Source organism: Megalopta genalis, chromosome 17 (assembly GCF_051020955.1).
Source record: "Megalopta genalis isolate 19385.01 chromosome 17, iyMegGena1_principal, whole genome shotgun sequence".
Lineage (NCBI taxonomy): Eukaryota > Metazoa > Arthropoda > Insecta > Hymenoptera > Halictidae > Megalopta > Megalopta genalis.
Window position 1 is genome coordinate 3,022,246 of NC_135029.1, and position 18,335 is coordinate 3,040,580.

An 18,335-nucleotide genomic window follows, 5' to 3' on the forward strand; every position below is an offset into this window, starting at 1 on the left:
CGGACCCAGGCTGCGGTCGGCGCGGCGGTTAGGGTTTATCGAGCCTTGACACCTAAGAAGCCTGGGTCCACGGAAAAGTGGTTTAACCACGGGCATACACGAAGCACGTATGCACGATGTTACGGTGCATGTGATTGAGTATCCACGCAACGAGGTCACGAAGACTAACACAAGCCGTGCGATAACCAGCACGCATTCCGCTTCATTCATGTTTCCTGATATAGACTGACTTTCACCCACATACAACGATTCGCTAAAACTGCCCCCGGAGAGCGTTCGCACAATGCGCGCCGCCTTAGGATCTCTCGAACGGCTTCGAGCAGTCGTCACCCTTGCCAGGTAAATCAGACATCGTCGCGACATTTATTTATAGCCGTTTGTTATGCAATAAGGGCTTCTCCGGCCGAGCGATAGGTCTGTCGCACCTCCCGACCAACTGATACAAACAGAGCTGGGGAATATTTATAGATAAAATATTTGAAATACTATTTTAAATAATAGATTTTTCGCAATTCGAATAATTATTCGAATAATATTTCAAACACGAGACATCAAATTTCAGTAAATAAAATATTTTATTTTAATAATACACGACCAAAGCGTGAAAGAAATACTTTATTTTAATAGCTTAAAGTGTATAATAAAATAGCTTATTTTGCTAATCTCTCTAAAGCTATAAAGCGCGAGAATAAATGTTTTATTTCGATAATCTAAAACATAAAATAAAATATTTTCTGTTTCTGACCTGAAAATAAAACGTGAACGAAATTAACGTAACGTAAGAAATCGTAATAGTTGCAAATGAAATTTATTGTCTTCAGAAATATTCATTGAAGAACTGTTATTGAACGTATGTTTTTAATGCGAAGGAAACGTATTCCGTTTGTTTTAAATTACCAAAATAATTACACTTTACGCTATGATGTAGTAAAATAAACATATTTTATTTGATGTCACAAATGTTTTCAGTGATTTTCAAATAAAATACTATTTGAAATATTATGCTTCGAACTTAAGTTTTTTCATAGAAAACTAAAGCTTTGTTTTTAACAATCTGCTATTCCCTCATTTTTGTCCAACTCTACCATTTCACAATTCTCGTTGACAAGAAAAATTTAAACACGCTGTGATGTGCATAATTATAGACTCAAAGTAACTTTTACATTGTCACTGATATTTGAACAGAAACTTAACAAGACGTCGATTTACATATTTCTATTACGTCTAATATAGAAATATACAAATACAATAATTTGGTAAGTTTTTCTTTAAATAAATCAGTGACAATGTAAAAGTTACTTTGACTCTATATAAACAATTTTCATATATCTAACTACATAAGTCTATATAATTAACATTTCCTATTGAGTTAAAATCTTGAAAAAGCTGCTCTAGCTAAGAAAATGTACTAGATTCGCCTATTTCTGTTAGGCTTCCTAGATTGCATACCCCATTAAGAAGTTCTCGTATTTATCACGCGAATGAAACTATTTGTTTTTTCCTCTCTCTCCTAAGGTTTCAACATTTTGTTCGCTTTCCTGAGGTTTCAATATTGTTTCGCTTTTGTAAGGTTCCGACTTTTTTCCCCCGCTACTGTAATTTGACACGATGAAAAATTCCGCACCCTAAAGCTCGCACCGCAGTTTCCGTGAACTGCTTGCGTGCAATATATGTCACGATTTTCGTGTCTTTTAATTGCTACGTTTCATAGTTCGGGCGGGACTGAAAATCGCGTGGCGTCTGAAGGGTCAATTGATCCCGATTAAAGCCCGGAAGTCTAGCATAGCTCCACGGGTTGAGAATCTCTGCACAAGGGATCGAACCCAGACTGTTACCGGGGGCTAACGCAACTGTGAGTGTCAAGAGGACACGTGCTACTTATAACCTACTTCGTTCCTAATCTTTTATTGTTTTCGAAATGACAAAGATGTTTTCATTACTGGACCGTGAACATAGAACGTTCGCGACATTTTTCAGCCGTTCGTAGACAAAGTGCTGGCGACGTTTAAAGGAATTAACGCTAATTCTCTATTCAAGGAAAGCTTGGCAATAACTGTCAAGTGCAAAAAATCGGTAGACATTGTTCAAATGGCAAACATGAAACCGATACGATAAGGTTTTAGTATGAAATGAAATTCTCTTCCCTTCACTCACACACTCACTCACTCACTCACTCACTCACTCTCTCTCTCTCTCTCTCTCTCTCTCTCTCTCTCTCTCTCTCTCTCACACACACACACACACACACACACACACACACACACACACACACACACACACACACACACACAGAGAGAGAGAGAGAGAGAGAGAGAGAGAGACAGAGAGAGAGAGAGACAGAGAGAGAGAGAGAGACAGAGACAGAGACAGAGAGAGACAGAGAGAGACAGAGAGAGACAGAGAGAGAGAGAGAGAGACGTGTTTCCATAAATTATCTCTTGCGAGAACTAACCAAAACGTGCAGGTAACTTCAAGGCTTCTGTATGGAACATTTTTCGTATAAGTTTTCATATATTCACGTGATAGAGACCGAGCGAAACCGTTCACCGTGTGTGTTTTCTAATATTTTTGAGAAAGCATGCAGAATTGTTAACGAAAAATTGAATGAACAGCGTCGAAAGTCAAATGAAGTTGCATAAAATCATATCGTGCATTTTACGATGTCCACGAAATGTCTCGCGCATGCATGAAAGCTTTACAGTTGAATCGGCAGAAAAAAATAAATAGGTGCCGAATCGATTTCATTTCGAACGTGCTTAAATGTAAAAAATGTACGTTCGAAGTATGATCTTGATGAACAAAAACAACTACGCTAATGATCGATTTTTGATTATACGAATTCCGAGTTCTTTACGAATGTTTATTTTAAATTTCAAAATACAACGATAAATCACATCGTTATCGCCGTTGAACACGAAGAAATCGTTTCTGTTGCTACTCCGTCGCGGATGTTTCGCATTGTCAATTCCACGACACATTAGCTCGTGGACAAAGTAAATCGGAGCCAAATCAAGAAACCGCCTGTTTCTCATAAAATGATAGGCAACATCCGTTGTGTTTAAAATTGCTACCTTAGGCCGTATGTACGTACAAGCTATTCGATATTACGTACACAATGCTATTGTTCAGATGCCAGAGAAGTATATGTGTTCAATGAACGTTCATCCGGTTAACGTAAGCATTTTCATGAATGTGTATCAAGCGGACGTTGCCCGTTTACCGAATCGTCGTATCGTACACGTCGTCGATCCATCGCAAACGATACAATCTGGTTTCAACGAATTTTAAGTTTTATTCTGTTCGTTTACCTAAACGAGCCTTTTTTCATGTTACAGATAACGAAACATCAACATAAACGTGAAAGTATTATCGTACTGCATTGATGAACCATAATAGAATAGAATATTTAAGAGGAAAGAAATGAGACAAATTATTGAGCGATATGCGAGACTGAATTATTTCATATTTATAGAATTATCTAAACTCTAAGAAAAGCTAAGTCGTATAGAAGCATGAGAGCATTCTGCATTGTATGTGAAATAACAAGAGTACGATCTTATAAAATTTTCTGCTAAATAAGAATTGATTCTATTATTTACGAGGAAATTTATAACAGAAAATATTACGTTGTGTTAATTCATGGAAGCACGGAAATATCGAAAGAGTTATAATAAGACAAAATTGTATTTAAAAGATAATATGTTAACATCTTATAATATCTTTAACTGTAACCAACTAAACTAAATTCGATAAATTCGCGTCTTCATTCCGAGACATCCGGATGCTGTTGAAATTTTAAATAAAAAATCGCTGAAAATAAAATTCGGAAAACAAACACAGACTTTTGCTATATAAATCTTCTATGTTTCGTCGGTCGCACTGTACCGTCAACGAAATCGATCTAAACCAATTTCGTGACTATTATCGAACGTGTATCTTGCACTTGGCAACCAGAAAACTCTTTTAACAGAAACTCAAGATATTTACTGGTTCGATGCCGGCTTTCAATTTCGAGAGGCTAATTCTTCTGGACCAAATTGCTTACGATTACAACGATAACGTTTTAGTACTAACGATGTATCATAATTGATGTGCGACGGGATCATAATGCATCGAATTGCAATATTCAACCAGAGTTATAAATGCTATTGTAATACTATCATCGAAAACAAATAAGCTGCCTGTATTGAAATAAACTAAGGAAACGGTCCCGCTGCACAGATAATTGCATCGTTAGCGCACCGTTTCTCTACGTGTATTCTTCTTCAATGAAATTACGCGTCTACAAGCGCGACTACACAAGACACGCTTTCACTGGAACTTGTTTGCTTAAAAATACATACATCGAAGTATATCGCGGTGCAGTTTACAGTTCGCGACTACTTCCTGTACACCTCGTGGACGTCATTAAACTCGAAATATTTATAAGAATTAACATATTTTTACAGAGTAAATTGTCAGACAGAAGTTTTCCGTTTCCGCGTGACAACGTCGAGTTTTTTGGGGGGACTTTATAGTTGGTGCTGGGTCGAAATCGATCCGGAGATATTGTTAAAAACATTGATATTTTAATGAGAACGTCGATGTTTGTTGTGACCTAGGAAATACCAGAATCTAGTTACCTTGACTACAAAAGCATTTCTGCTTCACGTAACCAATCACGTGTCTCACGTACGTGGGTACACATATTGCTTTTTTATGGAAATATTTCGAACAATGCGACGATATAAAAAAATACAGCTCTTGATTGAAAAAAGAATGGGAATTGGGATTTTTTGTGCACACGTTTGTCGGGAGACATTAAAAACGAAAACAGTTTTGGCGAACATCGTCATTAGCCGTTTGATGAATACTACACGCAATAACAGAAAATATTTCGCATGTGCGAATTACTCTCTATTCCATGATTAGTTCAAGATTATCGTAAATATTAATTTGTGCCTCGCAAACAAGTTGGTAAATTATGCAACCACAGCCTACGACGATCATATTTGATGAACTTAGTTTGTACAAACTACTTCGCTATTATTTCACATATTTTTCTAGAACTTCTTCGTAAAACTTTCTTAAGCCCGTGTTTATTACCCTTTAGTTGTTTCTATGTTAACTTTTCTGTATTGTACACGTAAAATATGTCGTTGAACGGGAGAAAGTCGGAAACACCCTATAAGTACAGACTCTGTGAACTGTTTGAAATACATTGTTCGATTGTAAATTAATATTCATCTAGTATTCAGTACTTGTTTTTCTAAACACTTGAATTACAAGAAGCCTATCATAGGTCTTTCAAAGACCGAGTTATGCCTAAAAGAAGCGCAATAAAAGAGTAATAGTTTAAATGATTATTTGAACAGAAATGCTTGCATTATATCGATCCAAATAATTTGTTAGAGTATGCCGATGCTATCGACGTTTTTAAACAATTTCTTAAGAAGTTCTCAACTGTTGATCCTCGAGCTTAAAAGAACTATTAAAAAAATTGCTGCTGGATACAGCGTCGACTGCCGGTGTTGAGGGCGTTTCTCTAAATAACTGGCAAACAGTTTTGCTGAATTATTAATCCCAATGTATATCACCATCCGCGGCATTTGTACAATTCAATGAAAATAGTGTGATACGTTCCACTATTATTTTTTCACAACTGTAATGAGTAAACCATATTATTCTTAACAGTTTGTCGAGAAAGAATATTTATATTTATCACATGTTTACAATTACTTTAACGCATAAGTATTGAGAACGGACGAATCGAGTTCCATCTCCATTTAAACGGAACGAATAACATTTTTGTTTTGTAGAACCTGTTTGAAATTTCCATCGGGGGTCCGTCTTGGTATTACAAAGCAAGGGGTTAAGGATTGAATGAAAAACTTGCCTGCATCCACAACGAGCTAGTGAAAATTATATCGACTGTAGAATGCGAAAATTAGTGTAAAGGTTGCCGAGGAAAATACAGAAAATCGTAATTTTATCCGTCAACGTTTAAAGCTCAACAATCTAACCATCAAATTCCGTAGGAACGTAAATTCTCCCTAATTGACGCTTAGCTTGGAAACAAAAATGGACAATTTGAGAAGATGGGATACGATTATTCCAGCCTTGCGGCTCGTTTTTATAGTTGTTGACGAACGGTAACTATAAAAACGAGCCGTAATAATAATAATAGCCGAATAATCGTATCTCCTCTTCCCAAATTGTTCATTTTTGTACACATTCTGAGCGTGAATTAAGGAGAATCTACTGTATTACGTACTGAGATTTGAACGTTGACGGATAAAATTACGGTTTTCTGTATTTTTGTCGGCAACCTTTGCACTAATTTTCGCGTTGAAATCACTTTCATTGGGATTCGCGATACAAAAAGGATCCGAAATCGTAGACAAAAGAATTCGCGAGTTTTCAAATCGAAAAACGATCTGATACGCAAAAGCTTCACTCATTTACAAGCTTCCAGGTTCATGTTACTTCGACCTGAATTGAGTAGGTTACGATCGTAGTGTCGTAAGTCTCATTTTCGAAAATTTCCACTTAACTTAACTCTACATTATCTTAACAATGCATATGCTCAGTAAACGATACATATGTTGACAGACAATAAGACTCCTTGTTTCTCATAAGGAGGGAAATGTGGCTTAAATCACTATTATTTTGACCCCCTTGTGTATATATGTATTAGACATTTTTCTCTATTTATTTTCAGATTTTTATTTGTCACATTCTGCCATTTAATCATGAGAAAATGCACACTCACAAACAACATTTGCAAATTATTCAAATTTATTATCACAATGCAACATGTCATACAGCAACTGAAACAATCAATTGACCGAAGCAGAAGTACGACGAAACGATCATTTCAAGAAATGAAGTTGTTAGGTGGCTGCCTCGTGCAGCCGATTTAACAGCCTCAAATTTTTTTCTCCGAGGGTTGCGTTAAATCTTTGGTATATGCCAACAAAACACAAAATTTATACTTATTCGAATAAATGTAGTTATTCGTCAATCGAATGAATGGTAAATCTACAATTTTGTGCTAAATACTTTGTGTTGCTAAATACGTTTATTTTCCATCGTCTTCTAAACGCTTGATTTTATTATTCAAAGTAAGTACGAATCCGAGGAGTTTGGAAAGATAATGTGCTCTTTTACTAGGTGTTTGAGAAAATACATGAAATTAAATATAAAAAAATATTTTAAAAAGTAAAAAAATATAAAATAACTCCAGAATGCAGATTCCGATAATTTTTGTTTGATAGCCTGTATATTTTAATTACCGTTCAGTGACAACTTGTACCCAGGGCAAAGTGTACTTGTAACCTAAGTTTTCTAGCGTCAACAAGAAGTATCTTTTCAACAAGTACACTCATTTTACGGAAACTCGTTGTATTATATTCACTCGTTGTGTAGAAACAGTAGATGAGCGACGATACCATATAGAGATATACGCGTGCACGTATAAAAGGAATTCCGTGTAGTAGTAGTAGTAGTAGTAGTAGTAGTAGTAGTAGTAGTAGTAGCAGTATTTCGCAAATATCTCAGGAACTAAAGCAGAGCGACATTTTTTACAAAGGAAAAAGTTGTCAACAATATCATCCTTCATAACGTCTTAAAAAATCATCGGGATCGGTGCAACCGTTCTGCGGAATTACGAAGAATTTGTGCATGTCGCGTCCCTTCTCGAAAGAACTAACGAAAAACGTTACTTCTCCAAGTCTCGCCGATTTACTTTTACTTTTAATGATAGATTAAAGCGTCCTTTGAGAAGAATAACAACAAATAAACGCGTTCAGGACAAAACCGGCGAACTGCAGATTTGCCGAATGAATTTTGCCCAACTCCGACTGCGAGACAGTGTGATCTAGACTAAACAAACTCGCGGGCGAGGAAGAAATGATTTTGGGCAATCGATTCGTAACGAGTGGCAGGCGATAAGGGAAGGAAAAGGGAGGGAAAGACGGGACGACGGAAGAGGAGAAAGCAGGAAAGACGGAAAAGGAAAAAGACTACTACGCGATGCGACGCAGGATTCATCCTGCAGGGCGACAGCATACGGAACAGAGCCCGACAGGAGGAAGAAGGAGACGGACAAGACGGGACGGGACGGTGGAGGAAACAGAAGAGAGGATAAGGGCAGGCAGCATAGCAACAGAAAGACAGCTTCAAAACGAACAGTTGAGCGGTTCTGGTGCTGTTGCCGGTGGTGTTGCTTGCTGTTGCTGTTACCGTTACCGACTACGGAGTCTCGGCTGTACGACGTGCATGGGAAGAGGAAAGCAGTGGGCGAGGGAAATGAGAAGTCGGTACGCGCGCGCTTGCGAGCGGGCGGACGAGCGGGCGAGCGGGCCGCGGCGCGGGCGCGGGCGCGGGCGGCGAGCGACCGGTCGCTCACGCTCGGCCGGCCGGGCGTGTGTGTCTGTGTGTGAATGAGATAGGGGGTGAATGCGATAGCAAAAGAGGAGAGTCGCGTATTGATCGTGTCGCACGGGGGTGGAGCAACCGCCGACCGACTGGCTGGTCTGTCTTCTATACCGGCGCGAGTTGCGTCGAGAGAACAAGACGGTAAATGCAGAGAAGAGAGACGGAGAGGAACGGAGACAGAGAGAGAAGACGGACCCTCTCTCTCTCTCTCTCTCTCTCTCTCACTCACTCTCTCTCTCCCGCTCTGTCTGTATATCAACACCATAGGCTATAATAGAAAGTATCGAGGACGACCGAGCGAAGACGGTGTACGCCTTCGGTTGCCTTGAAATCAGGTGACCGCGACTTGCGCCGCTAGTCGTACACTGTCTTTTCTCTCTTTGACGCACGTCCCCCGCGTGATCTCCTTAGGGACCAACGGAAGAAAGTGATTATTCGAGCACGCATCGATCTCGACGAGACGCCGACGCTTTTGATCTTCGCAGAATCGGTCGCGGCCCGACAAGCCCGAGACTAGACGGAGGAATCCGTCCGGACTCGGGTCCGGCCGGTTCGACGATCGCCGCAACCACGGTGCATGGCCTCCCGATGATCCTGCGCCAGTATCAGGAAAAATTACATGAACAATGCCACCACCCGCCACCCACGCTCGCCTAACCCTCGACTGTGTCTTCATGTCGCTTATTCAGACTTTCGCGTTTGCCTCTCATTCATGGATTTCTTCCGCGTACTTTTGCACCGCGGTCCGCAAGGTTGCGTGCGGAATTATTAGTTGCGAGCCAGGTGTGTCTAGGTCGCGACTTGCTCGTCGTCGTTTCAGCATTGTTGGAATTCAGCGTGGCGAGCCTGGCGGCGGCGGCGGCGTCTGCTCGAACAGACGGTTTTCGTTCGATCGTGGGATCGCGTTTTCAGTTGCCATTGAAAGTTGGGTCCCTACCAAGGGACGACCGTTCAAGGTACAGTCGAAAATAAGGTGTTAAGACAGCATCTTTAATCCCCAGATGACAAACCATTTTCATAGCTATACCCAATTTTGTTTTTACACGATATTTGTTCACGGTTTTGATTCTCAATACGGTCTAGAAATATAAATTGAATTTTCTTCTTAGACTATTTCATATTCGATTTAGTACGGTTCAAAGAGTTACTTGATTAAAATTTTAAAGACAATTATTTCCATGAATATAATATTCTAAACATATTTAGTACTATTTTTCTATGTATATACACAACAACGTTCTTCACACAGTATTTTTTTACTCGGCCTTTTGCTGGAACGTAGCTACCGTGTAAAAACAGAATTGGGCGTAGAATTGGGTGACTAGCTCGAAAATGAAATTGTGAGGAAGAATATCAGAATATTTTTGTATTAAGTTCAATATTTTAACTTAGACTACAATTTGTTTTTATGTGGATTGGCACTTGTTCGTTCTTAACCTCTCGCAGTACCAGTTTCTTACAAATTTTTACTTACAGTTTTAGTTACAATTTTGTCGATTATAATAATTTATAGAAGATAAAGAATGTTCATAATTGTCTGTTTGATCCAGGAGTAGTATTTATATTTAGTAAATCATGTATATAACATCTCTTATATCATGTATAATCTTGATCATAGGTATCATGAGAATAATATTATTTTATTGTATAATTATTTGAAATAATTATGAAAGTTAAATTTAACGTTTAGGGCTGGTTTACTCTTATTTCATTTCAAACAAATTGTGAAAATTTTATAAAATAAAATCTTTCTGTTCATTATTATTTTCAGCACTGTTTCTGTTGACCAATTTGAAATAAAGAAATAACAAAATAATTTATTATTTGAGATAGCTTCACCTCGAATAAATCGATATTATTCCTATTTTCAAATAACGAGACTGAAAATAATGGTTTGTAATAAATTATTTCAAATAGCAATTTGTCATTTTTATTTCAAATAAAATTTGCCCAGTCTAATTAGTAAATAATGTACCTTACTTTGATATTACAAATTTTGCATAACGAACAGAAGACGTTTCTTTTATTAAAATTTTGCATTTTATATATTAAATACAGAATTTAAGCAATTTTTTTAACAATTATATATTTGATTGCAAAGCCTAAATATTCGACTTATTATTAATTCGGTTACACAATAATTATGCTATATTATATATGCTATGTTATATTATTAATAATATAACATATTTCATTGTATAAAATGTTGGTCCTATGAATTGATACTATAGTTAAAGAAATTCATTTCCTTTTCGTTCAAGCAAGGGAAAGCAGAATAAACAGCATTGCCTTCTGAACTTCAGAAATATATCAAGGTCACAAACGGTAAAATTTATTTTATGTACCCCTTATCACACCGTAACGATGTCATAATAACTCTATGAAGGAAGACGTAATTCACTGCACTGCACGCAACACGTGCATTACAGAGTGTGTCCAGGGCTATAAGCGTGGAAAAAGACTTCCTGATAATTACTGGTTCATAATGCAATCAACTTTAAAATCTTCAATTAAATATATCTGAACGTATATTCGATTACTGAAAATGAACTTATTTACTAAAAAATGAAGGCACTGTATTTAAAAAAAAAAAATGAAATTATGCAATTAAATATATGAACTCCAAGCTATTTTCGTAACAGTTTCAATACTTTCAACACGTTACTAATTGCATTTATATTGTAAAGTTTAAATAGTGCTAAATACACGCTTGTCCAAGCAAGCTCAAATAGCTGCGAGCAAAAATCAGATGTTTTCGAAACATTGTTGACGAGTTCATTTTTACCTAAATTATGATTGCAAATCTGAAGTGTAATAGTAGAAGCTAAGTGTGCATCTATAGAAACACTAAAAACTTTAATGTAAAAATATGGATTATAAAGTAAAAAAAAAAACTTAAACAAATGTAAAACCTATTAATTGAAATATCGTGAAATACTTTCCAATGTCAAAAATACTTTGCTCGAGCGAACACCAAAACGTTACAGATGGAGAAATCGTTTAATGATCAGCAATGGAAACGTGATCTCGCGTGAATTGCAAATAAGCCTTTTGTGAAATGTTCAAACTTATAATCGATACACTTGATTTTAATTTGCAAGAAATACTACTTCAACGTCAGCAGTGACTCTACATGGGACCTTGAGCAGAGACGTAGTCCCTAAAAATTATTCAACACGTTTTTCTTTTTGTAGCAACTCGTGCTCCTATTCAGTATGTTCAACTACCCTTGCAGATCACGAAAAGTAATTGCAGGTAATAGTTGAATGTAAAACTTTCTGGATTTCGTGCAAGGAATAATATGCGCACAGTATTTCTTAGTTGCTTATGTGTTAATTTTTTTTTCAAACTTTTATAAGTTGTCCATTTCGATTTTTTAAATTTAGACGTTTCCTTTATTTTCTCAATTCAATGCGAAACGAACACAATCGCTTCTACGCTTTGCAGGTTCAATGGCTGCCGGTGTCGGTTCCTAAATCGAGAAATACAAAATGAAGTTAAGTTGAAAGAGGAAGACAAAGAGATGATCGTGGGGAGACAGACTGCCAAGTCGAAAATACATATCAGTCAGTAGCCGACCGAACAGTCCAGCCTAAAGTCTTTGAATTTTTCGAGAGTCGCCGATCAGGTATCAGTCCAAAAATGGATCCCGCTATGCTATTGCCAACGTGATTCGCTGCTTATAAATCCGACTTCCTCTTCTCTCACCCGTGATACATTTATTTTCATTGGATTCAACCAACCATTATTTCTTTCCTACACAATTCTTCTTCGTTGTTAATATTAATGCGGAACAATGATAAATTACGCGCACAGAATTTTTTGTTTCCATCAGAAACAATTTTTATCGACACGACCAAATCGTGAAACCCCTTATAATTTAGAAAATGTTTAATACTTGAATGATTAGAAATAGTATTTAAATAGTATTTATTAAATAAGTTAATTATACCATAAACCAAAACATATTTGTAATAGTATTTAACCCATCGTTGATCTTGAAAGTATTGTATGTAATGATTGTGTGTAACGATTGTTTGTAATTATTGTACGTAACAATTGTTTGTGATGATTGTGTGTAATGATTGTTTGTAATTATTGTATGTAACAATTGTTTGCAATGATTGTATGAAATGATTGTATGTAACAATTGTTTGTAATGTTTGTATCTAATGATTGTATGTTCAATGGTTGTTACAAATATCATTACATAAAAGATTGTAAAATGAATTGACATTAAATACTTTTGGTTACACCTTACATATTACTGATGTTGTAATATCAAATATTTAGGAACTACCATTTTTAGCAAAACAAGCAGTATACTTATATTTTTTTTAGCAGTATTATGAGCAGTATTATTTTTTTTTTTTAGCATTTTTAGCAGTATACTTATATTTATCACAACAATTGAAGTGTTCTTATTCTTTTACATGTTTTAAAAATGATGTTATTAATATGAACTAATCTATTTTATATTCTTCTACGGTATCATAGAACATCAATAACATAATTCAATTCGAAATAATAAAGTTTCTCTTTTGAGAAACAAAGATATTTACAAAAGATTCTTAATAATTCAAAAATTTCGTTTAAAAAAGTATATGAATGCGTATGAATGTATACGTGAAAGTTTCGTTTGAAAAGCTCTCGTATTTTTACAGAAGAAGAAACATCGCAAAATTAACCGAAAATATTAACGTTGCAACGAATCCCTTATACATATATAAATTAAGCAACTCTAATATTGCAAGAATATTGGATATCGCTTTACAAACTAATATAGGTCAATATAAAACAATTTCCACGTTTCCATATTTTTATGAAACTAATTCAGCCTTACAATTAGATTCACTGCATTTCTGAATGCAAGTGCGCGACTCACAATCAGCGGCTGACGTGCGAATAACGCGCCGTTCCCAGCAGATGGTTTTCTGCTAGAACCGGCTGCAACTAAAGGCACAAATTTGGCCTGTTATATAAGGCAATAAACTAATCTTGCATATTATATACTCAATAATAATTTAATCTTTTACCCCCCCCCCCCTTTCTATGCATTCCTATAAACCACGTATTAAATAGCAGAGTGAATACAACAGAACATTAATCAACTAGAATACGAATATTCATAGTTAATCATGATCAAAAACTCATCTGACAAACTATCGAAGTCTGTTTTTAGAAAGAAAATAGATTGACTTATTTTTCTGAAAAAATTAACCATAGTGATGTTAGAAGTTAGTTTTTAGTGTATATTTCAGTGTATATCATTTCAAAATTGAAGATCGACAGTTAATAAGTCCTTAAAAAATTGTTCAGAAGTAATAACAATTTTATCCGTCTTTCAACAAACTATTTGCGGATTAATACAATATAATAAATTCTTTTGAGATTATTATTTATAATAAAATTATCGAGCTTCATCTATACGCAATTCAATTGTTGTAAGTAAAGTGTTAAATCAAAAACGTGGACTACGATTTTTAGTTTGTATTTCATTTTTGTTGCATTGTTTACTTTTGTTTAAGACTTGCTGCACCAATAACTGTTTTCATGCATCGTTTCTGTACAGTTACAAATTACTATACAATATGAATCGCTGATTTTATCTCTCTTTAGCTTATCACGTTGCTATTCAATTTACTTTCTGTTTTCCAAGAATTTCCTATTAACTCAATTTAAACAATCCAATGAGAAAATCATGTTACATCATAGATGCAATTTTGGTAAGAAAACTAATTCCAAACTGTACAATAATTTTGACACGGGTCATAGACTACGGTTCTCCATATAAATTCGCATTTTCAATAATATTATGTTATCGATTAAAAGATTCTTTGTTATAAACCACAAACCAATGTAATGTATACTTGGAGCAATAAATAAATAAAAGATGAAAGATTCTTTATTCACATATAGTGAAAAAAATCGAAATGTCGAAATTGTTTTTTCAGGCATACATGTTCATGCTACTGCTGGAACAATTTGTTTGTTATCCAAATTCGAAATATCTGATAAACAAGATAAATATTGTGCAACAGTCGATCAAATGCTTCTTTCTCCATTAATTTAATCAATTTATTATCAGCAATGTACACGAGTTGTGTTACACTATAACTGGAGTCTCTTTCAGATTTATATACATTTAATAATTTACATTTTATAATTTATTAATCGAAATCGAGTGCATAATAATTACTGGAACTGAACTATAATGACTAGAATTAATTATAGAAGGACCAAATGCGATATTCGATCGTCAATGGGACGCTCGAATGCTGGTCGCAACGGTTTAAAAACATCCTGTAGAGGTGCAGAGGTCCGCTTAGGCTATCTTGTTTGGGCAACCTCGCTTAGGGTACCTTCGACCGTCACCGGTACTTTTCCATTGGCCGGTCTTTTCTGAAGACTGCCAACCTGTAAACTCCACTATGCTCGCTCGTAGGACTGCTAACGGCTCCCTGAGGAACGACCGGAAGTGAGAAGCGAGTTCTACTTCTAATCACATCCCTTGATCTTTGCCGTTTAGAATACTGAGTCTGAATTTTGAAAATGCCAACGACCAATTAGTACTAGTTAGTAGAGCAAATAGAAACTATGGCAATATCATTTACTTTAGTGATCCCTCATTGACATTGATGACCTTGAAATCTGATGTCAGGAACATGGTTTCAAGTAACTTTTTCCCTATGCAGGTTGCCGATGTTCGACCTTGGTTTCCGAGATATTCGCAAAAATCTTTGGTAAATATTCACTTTAGGAGAGACAGCTTCGATTTCGATGGCCTTAAAAAATGTTGTCAAGGACAGTGTAAATAAATTCCGACTGTAAAAGATGAAAAGGAAAAGTAATTTTGCAATTACAATTTTGTAATTCTGATTACGTAGTTTCAATTTTATAATTCTAATTTTGTAATTTGAATGCACATAAAATTCTAAATTTTCTGAATCCTGTACGATTAAATAATCACAATCGGCCGTATTGTGTATTTAATTATACTATGAAATAATAAATATTCCTATGATTTGTATTCGACGGATTTCAAATAGTACAACATTTCTTATCCGTTAACTAATTAAATAAGAAAATGTTTTCTTATAATAATAAGTAAATAAGTAAGTAAATAAGGATCAAATTATAAATAGTAGATATTTCTGTAACTATACATATAATTCAATCGACACTGCGCTTTTGCAAGATATTTGTTCATTTAGTCGCTTTCTAATTAAATGAATAATTGAGTCTTCTGCCAGACTTGTCCGCAACGCTTTCAACGATCAAATAGACTAATAGAGAAATGTCTCCTGGCCTCGACTGCCCTAATAGCAGCCAAATGTCATAATTCACAGCAGCAACATGCTTCAACTCGACTGTCATACCCACAACATGAATTAGAGATATTAAAAACGTAAACAATTAATGCAGTACTATTTACTGTTTTGTGGAAATTAAAAGATTGTGAATAATTTACTCTTGCGAGATCAAGAAGTCGTCATTCGAAAGTCTAACAAATTTTTTATCGAAGCCCAATCCGATCAGATATTATTGTCCTGTATTAATCTTATTACCTTTTAATTAATAGTTTTAAGAAATAAGTATCGCATTAGCAATGATGTTCTCAGTCGCAACATGTATTTGAGCAAATACACATACTTTGACTTCCTTTCTAATTGTAGCATAATTTTTCATACACTCGAGAATCTTGCAATTCCGCCGTAAAATTAATAAATTCACGTAATGCGTAAATGCATGAAATACGTATTACATAAATTGATTACGTAACGCGTAATGCAAAAGCTACTAACGGTTTTATTTTATATTTAAATTAATGATCCCCAAAACTGATAAGACAAATGTTCCATAAATCATGATTCTTTTAAAATAATACACAAAATACGGGAATTATTGTAAGAGTTATTCGAATCGGTTGAGTGTAACGATCGCAAAATTATATTGCTTGGATAAACAATCGACACAGGAAATCGCGATGAGCAAAATCAAACACAATTACTCAAGAACTTTGTGCTTAAACGCTATTACAAAATCATTTTTCCGGAAACTCAAAGATCAGATAAAATTCAAAATCTTGGAATTTGTTTTCGCTACACATGTTTTGCTGTCTACTACTGTAGTTTCAATCTGTTATGATTTAGCTACAGTATTTTATACTATACTAAATAAAATTTTATCTACATTCTATTAAGTCCTGCATTTTGCATAAAGCTCCGAAGTCTGATTATTATCATTTAAATTTGTCTAGTTTGTTTAAATTTTTTATAGATTATAATAAACATAATCAGTAAACTGTGTAACTCTTCAGTACCTCTTCAAGTAACTCTATTAACCAAACTCGATTGTTGTTCTATCAAATGATTACTATAAGATTACAAAATGTGTATATATATATATTATTAAAAATATTAAAAAACAAACTTTTATATATATATATATATATATATATATATATATATATATATATATATCGTTGTTGGCTATATTTGAGAAAAGTTTGTATATATATATATATATACAAACTTTATATATATATATATTATAACTTTATATATAATATATATATATATATATATTATGTATGTATATATCGTTGTTGGCTATATTTGAGAAAAATTTATTTTTTAATATTTTTAATAAATAAAACTTCTATCTTGTAATATATTCCCTTATGAATTTTGTAATTTTTTGCGAAAGTTATAAATATATAACTTTGTTCTCGAACCATACCAAATTACGTCAATTTGGATCAGTATACAGCTACAATTACAGCAATTCCGACAATTTATTAATAATATGTTGTTATACGAGCCGGCAGGTATCCATTGTCTAACACGTAACAGTGCAGCCGTAAGAAAGTAGCAGAGGGAATCAGACCTCGTTCCGAATGAGCTAATGGCGAGTTCAAACCGAGTCATCGCTGGTATTGGAAGAATTTGTGATAGTCCAGCATAAAAAAGATCGCAAATTAATGATTCGAGTGCAGAGTACTTCAGACAGCTGTGATCAGTATAAATGGAATCATTTTCCTCGTATTCTATCACTGTTCGATTGATTGCACAACATACGATCATATTATTACCACGATTCTTCAGTTGTGTTACATTAAATTGAAATCATCTAAAACGAGTTTCTTCTGGGTATAATATTGGTTATTGTCACATATATGATATAAAAACAATTATTAATTATTGAACGTGTCTATCAGACGCGTACAGTAAATCAGAAAAGTCTCTGTATACTGTTTAAAATGAAGTACCTCCCTCTCTTTAAAAGTGAGACAACATTTCAAAGTGCATCAGACGACTTGTGCTTTTTTAACAACTTAGACGGATCAGCTTGTTACATGACGTGTAAACAAATTTTTTAAAGTTTGTAATTGATAAGAGTTATGGATAAAATTACGAACATTGCTATTTACAAATTGTTTATGTGATAATGAAAATGTACATTTTGTATATTTGAGAGTATAAATTTCGGCGAAATTGGATATCGTTGCTACGAGTTATAAATTCTTAAAAACAATGAAAATTATTGCACTTCTTCGCCATTTCCGGGATATACATTAAATACTTGTCACTTGCTTTTGCATCAACTGATTTCAATGAAATTCTCAGCATGCGCGCAACTAAAATAAATCTAAACGATTAAAGGAGACAATAGCAACCCTTAATATTTTTTTCGCAATTCCGACTGAATGTAATTTTCTCGAAAAACTAGTTGCGCACCAGCTAGTAAAGTAACCCTTGTAACATAAAGCTCAACTGGTTTGAATCAATTTTTAAAAAATTCTGTTTCAGAAGATGCACAGAAACTTTTTTGACCATATCGATAATTATCCCTGAACACGTATGTTCGTCCTTAGTACTGAAAAGGATAAACTTCAGAAACTTATTAACCTGTGA

General features: G+C 34.8%; 1 protein-coding gene and 1 long non-coding RNA gene across 18 annotated transcripts in view; one reads left to right on the plus strand and one right to left on the minus strand.

The window, feature by feature from the left end:
- mnb (minibrain) overlaps nt 1-18,335 on the minus strand; it is a 56,159-nt gene that overhangs the window by 23,734 nt on the left and 14,090 nt on the right. The window lies entirely within an intron of this gene.
- Nucleotides 11,207-12,648, plus strand: LOC143260721 (uncharacterized). Its single transcript, XR_013035014.1, has 2 exons — nt 11,207-11,673; nt 11,866-12,648. It is a non-coding gene; the product is annotated as an uncharacterized LOC143260721 (long non-coding RNA).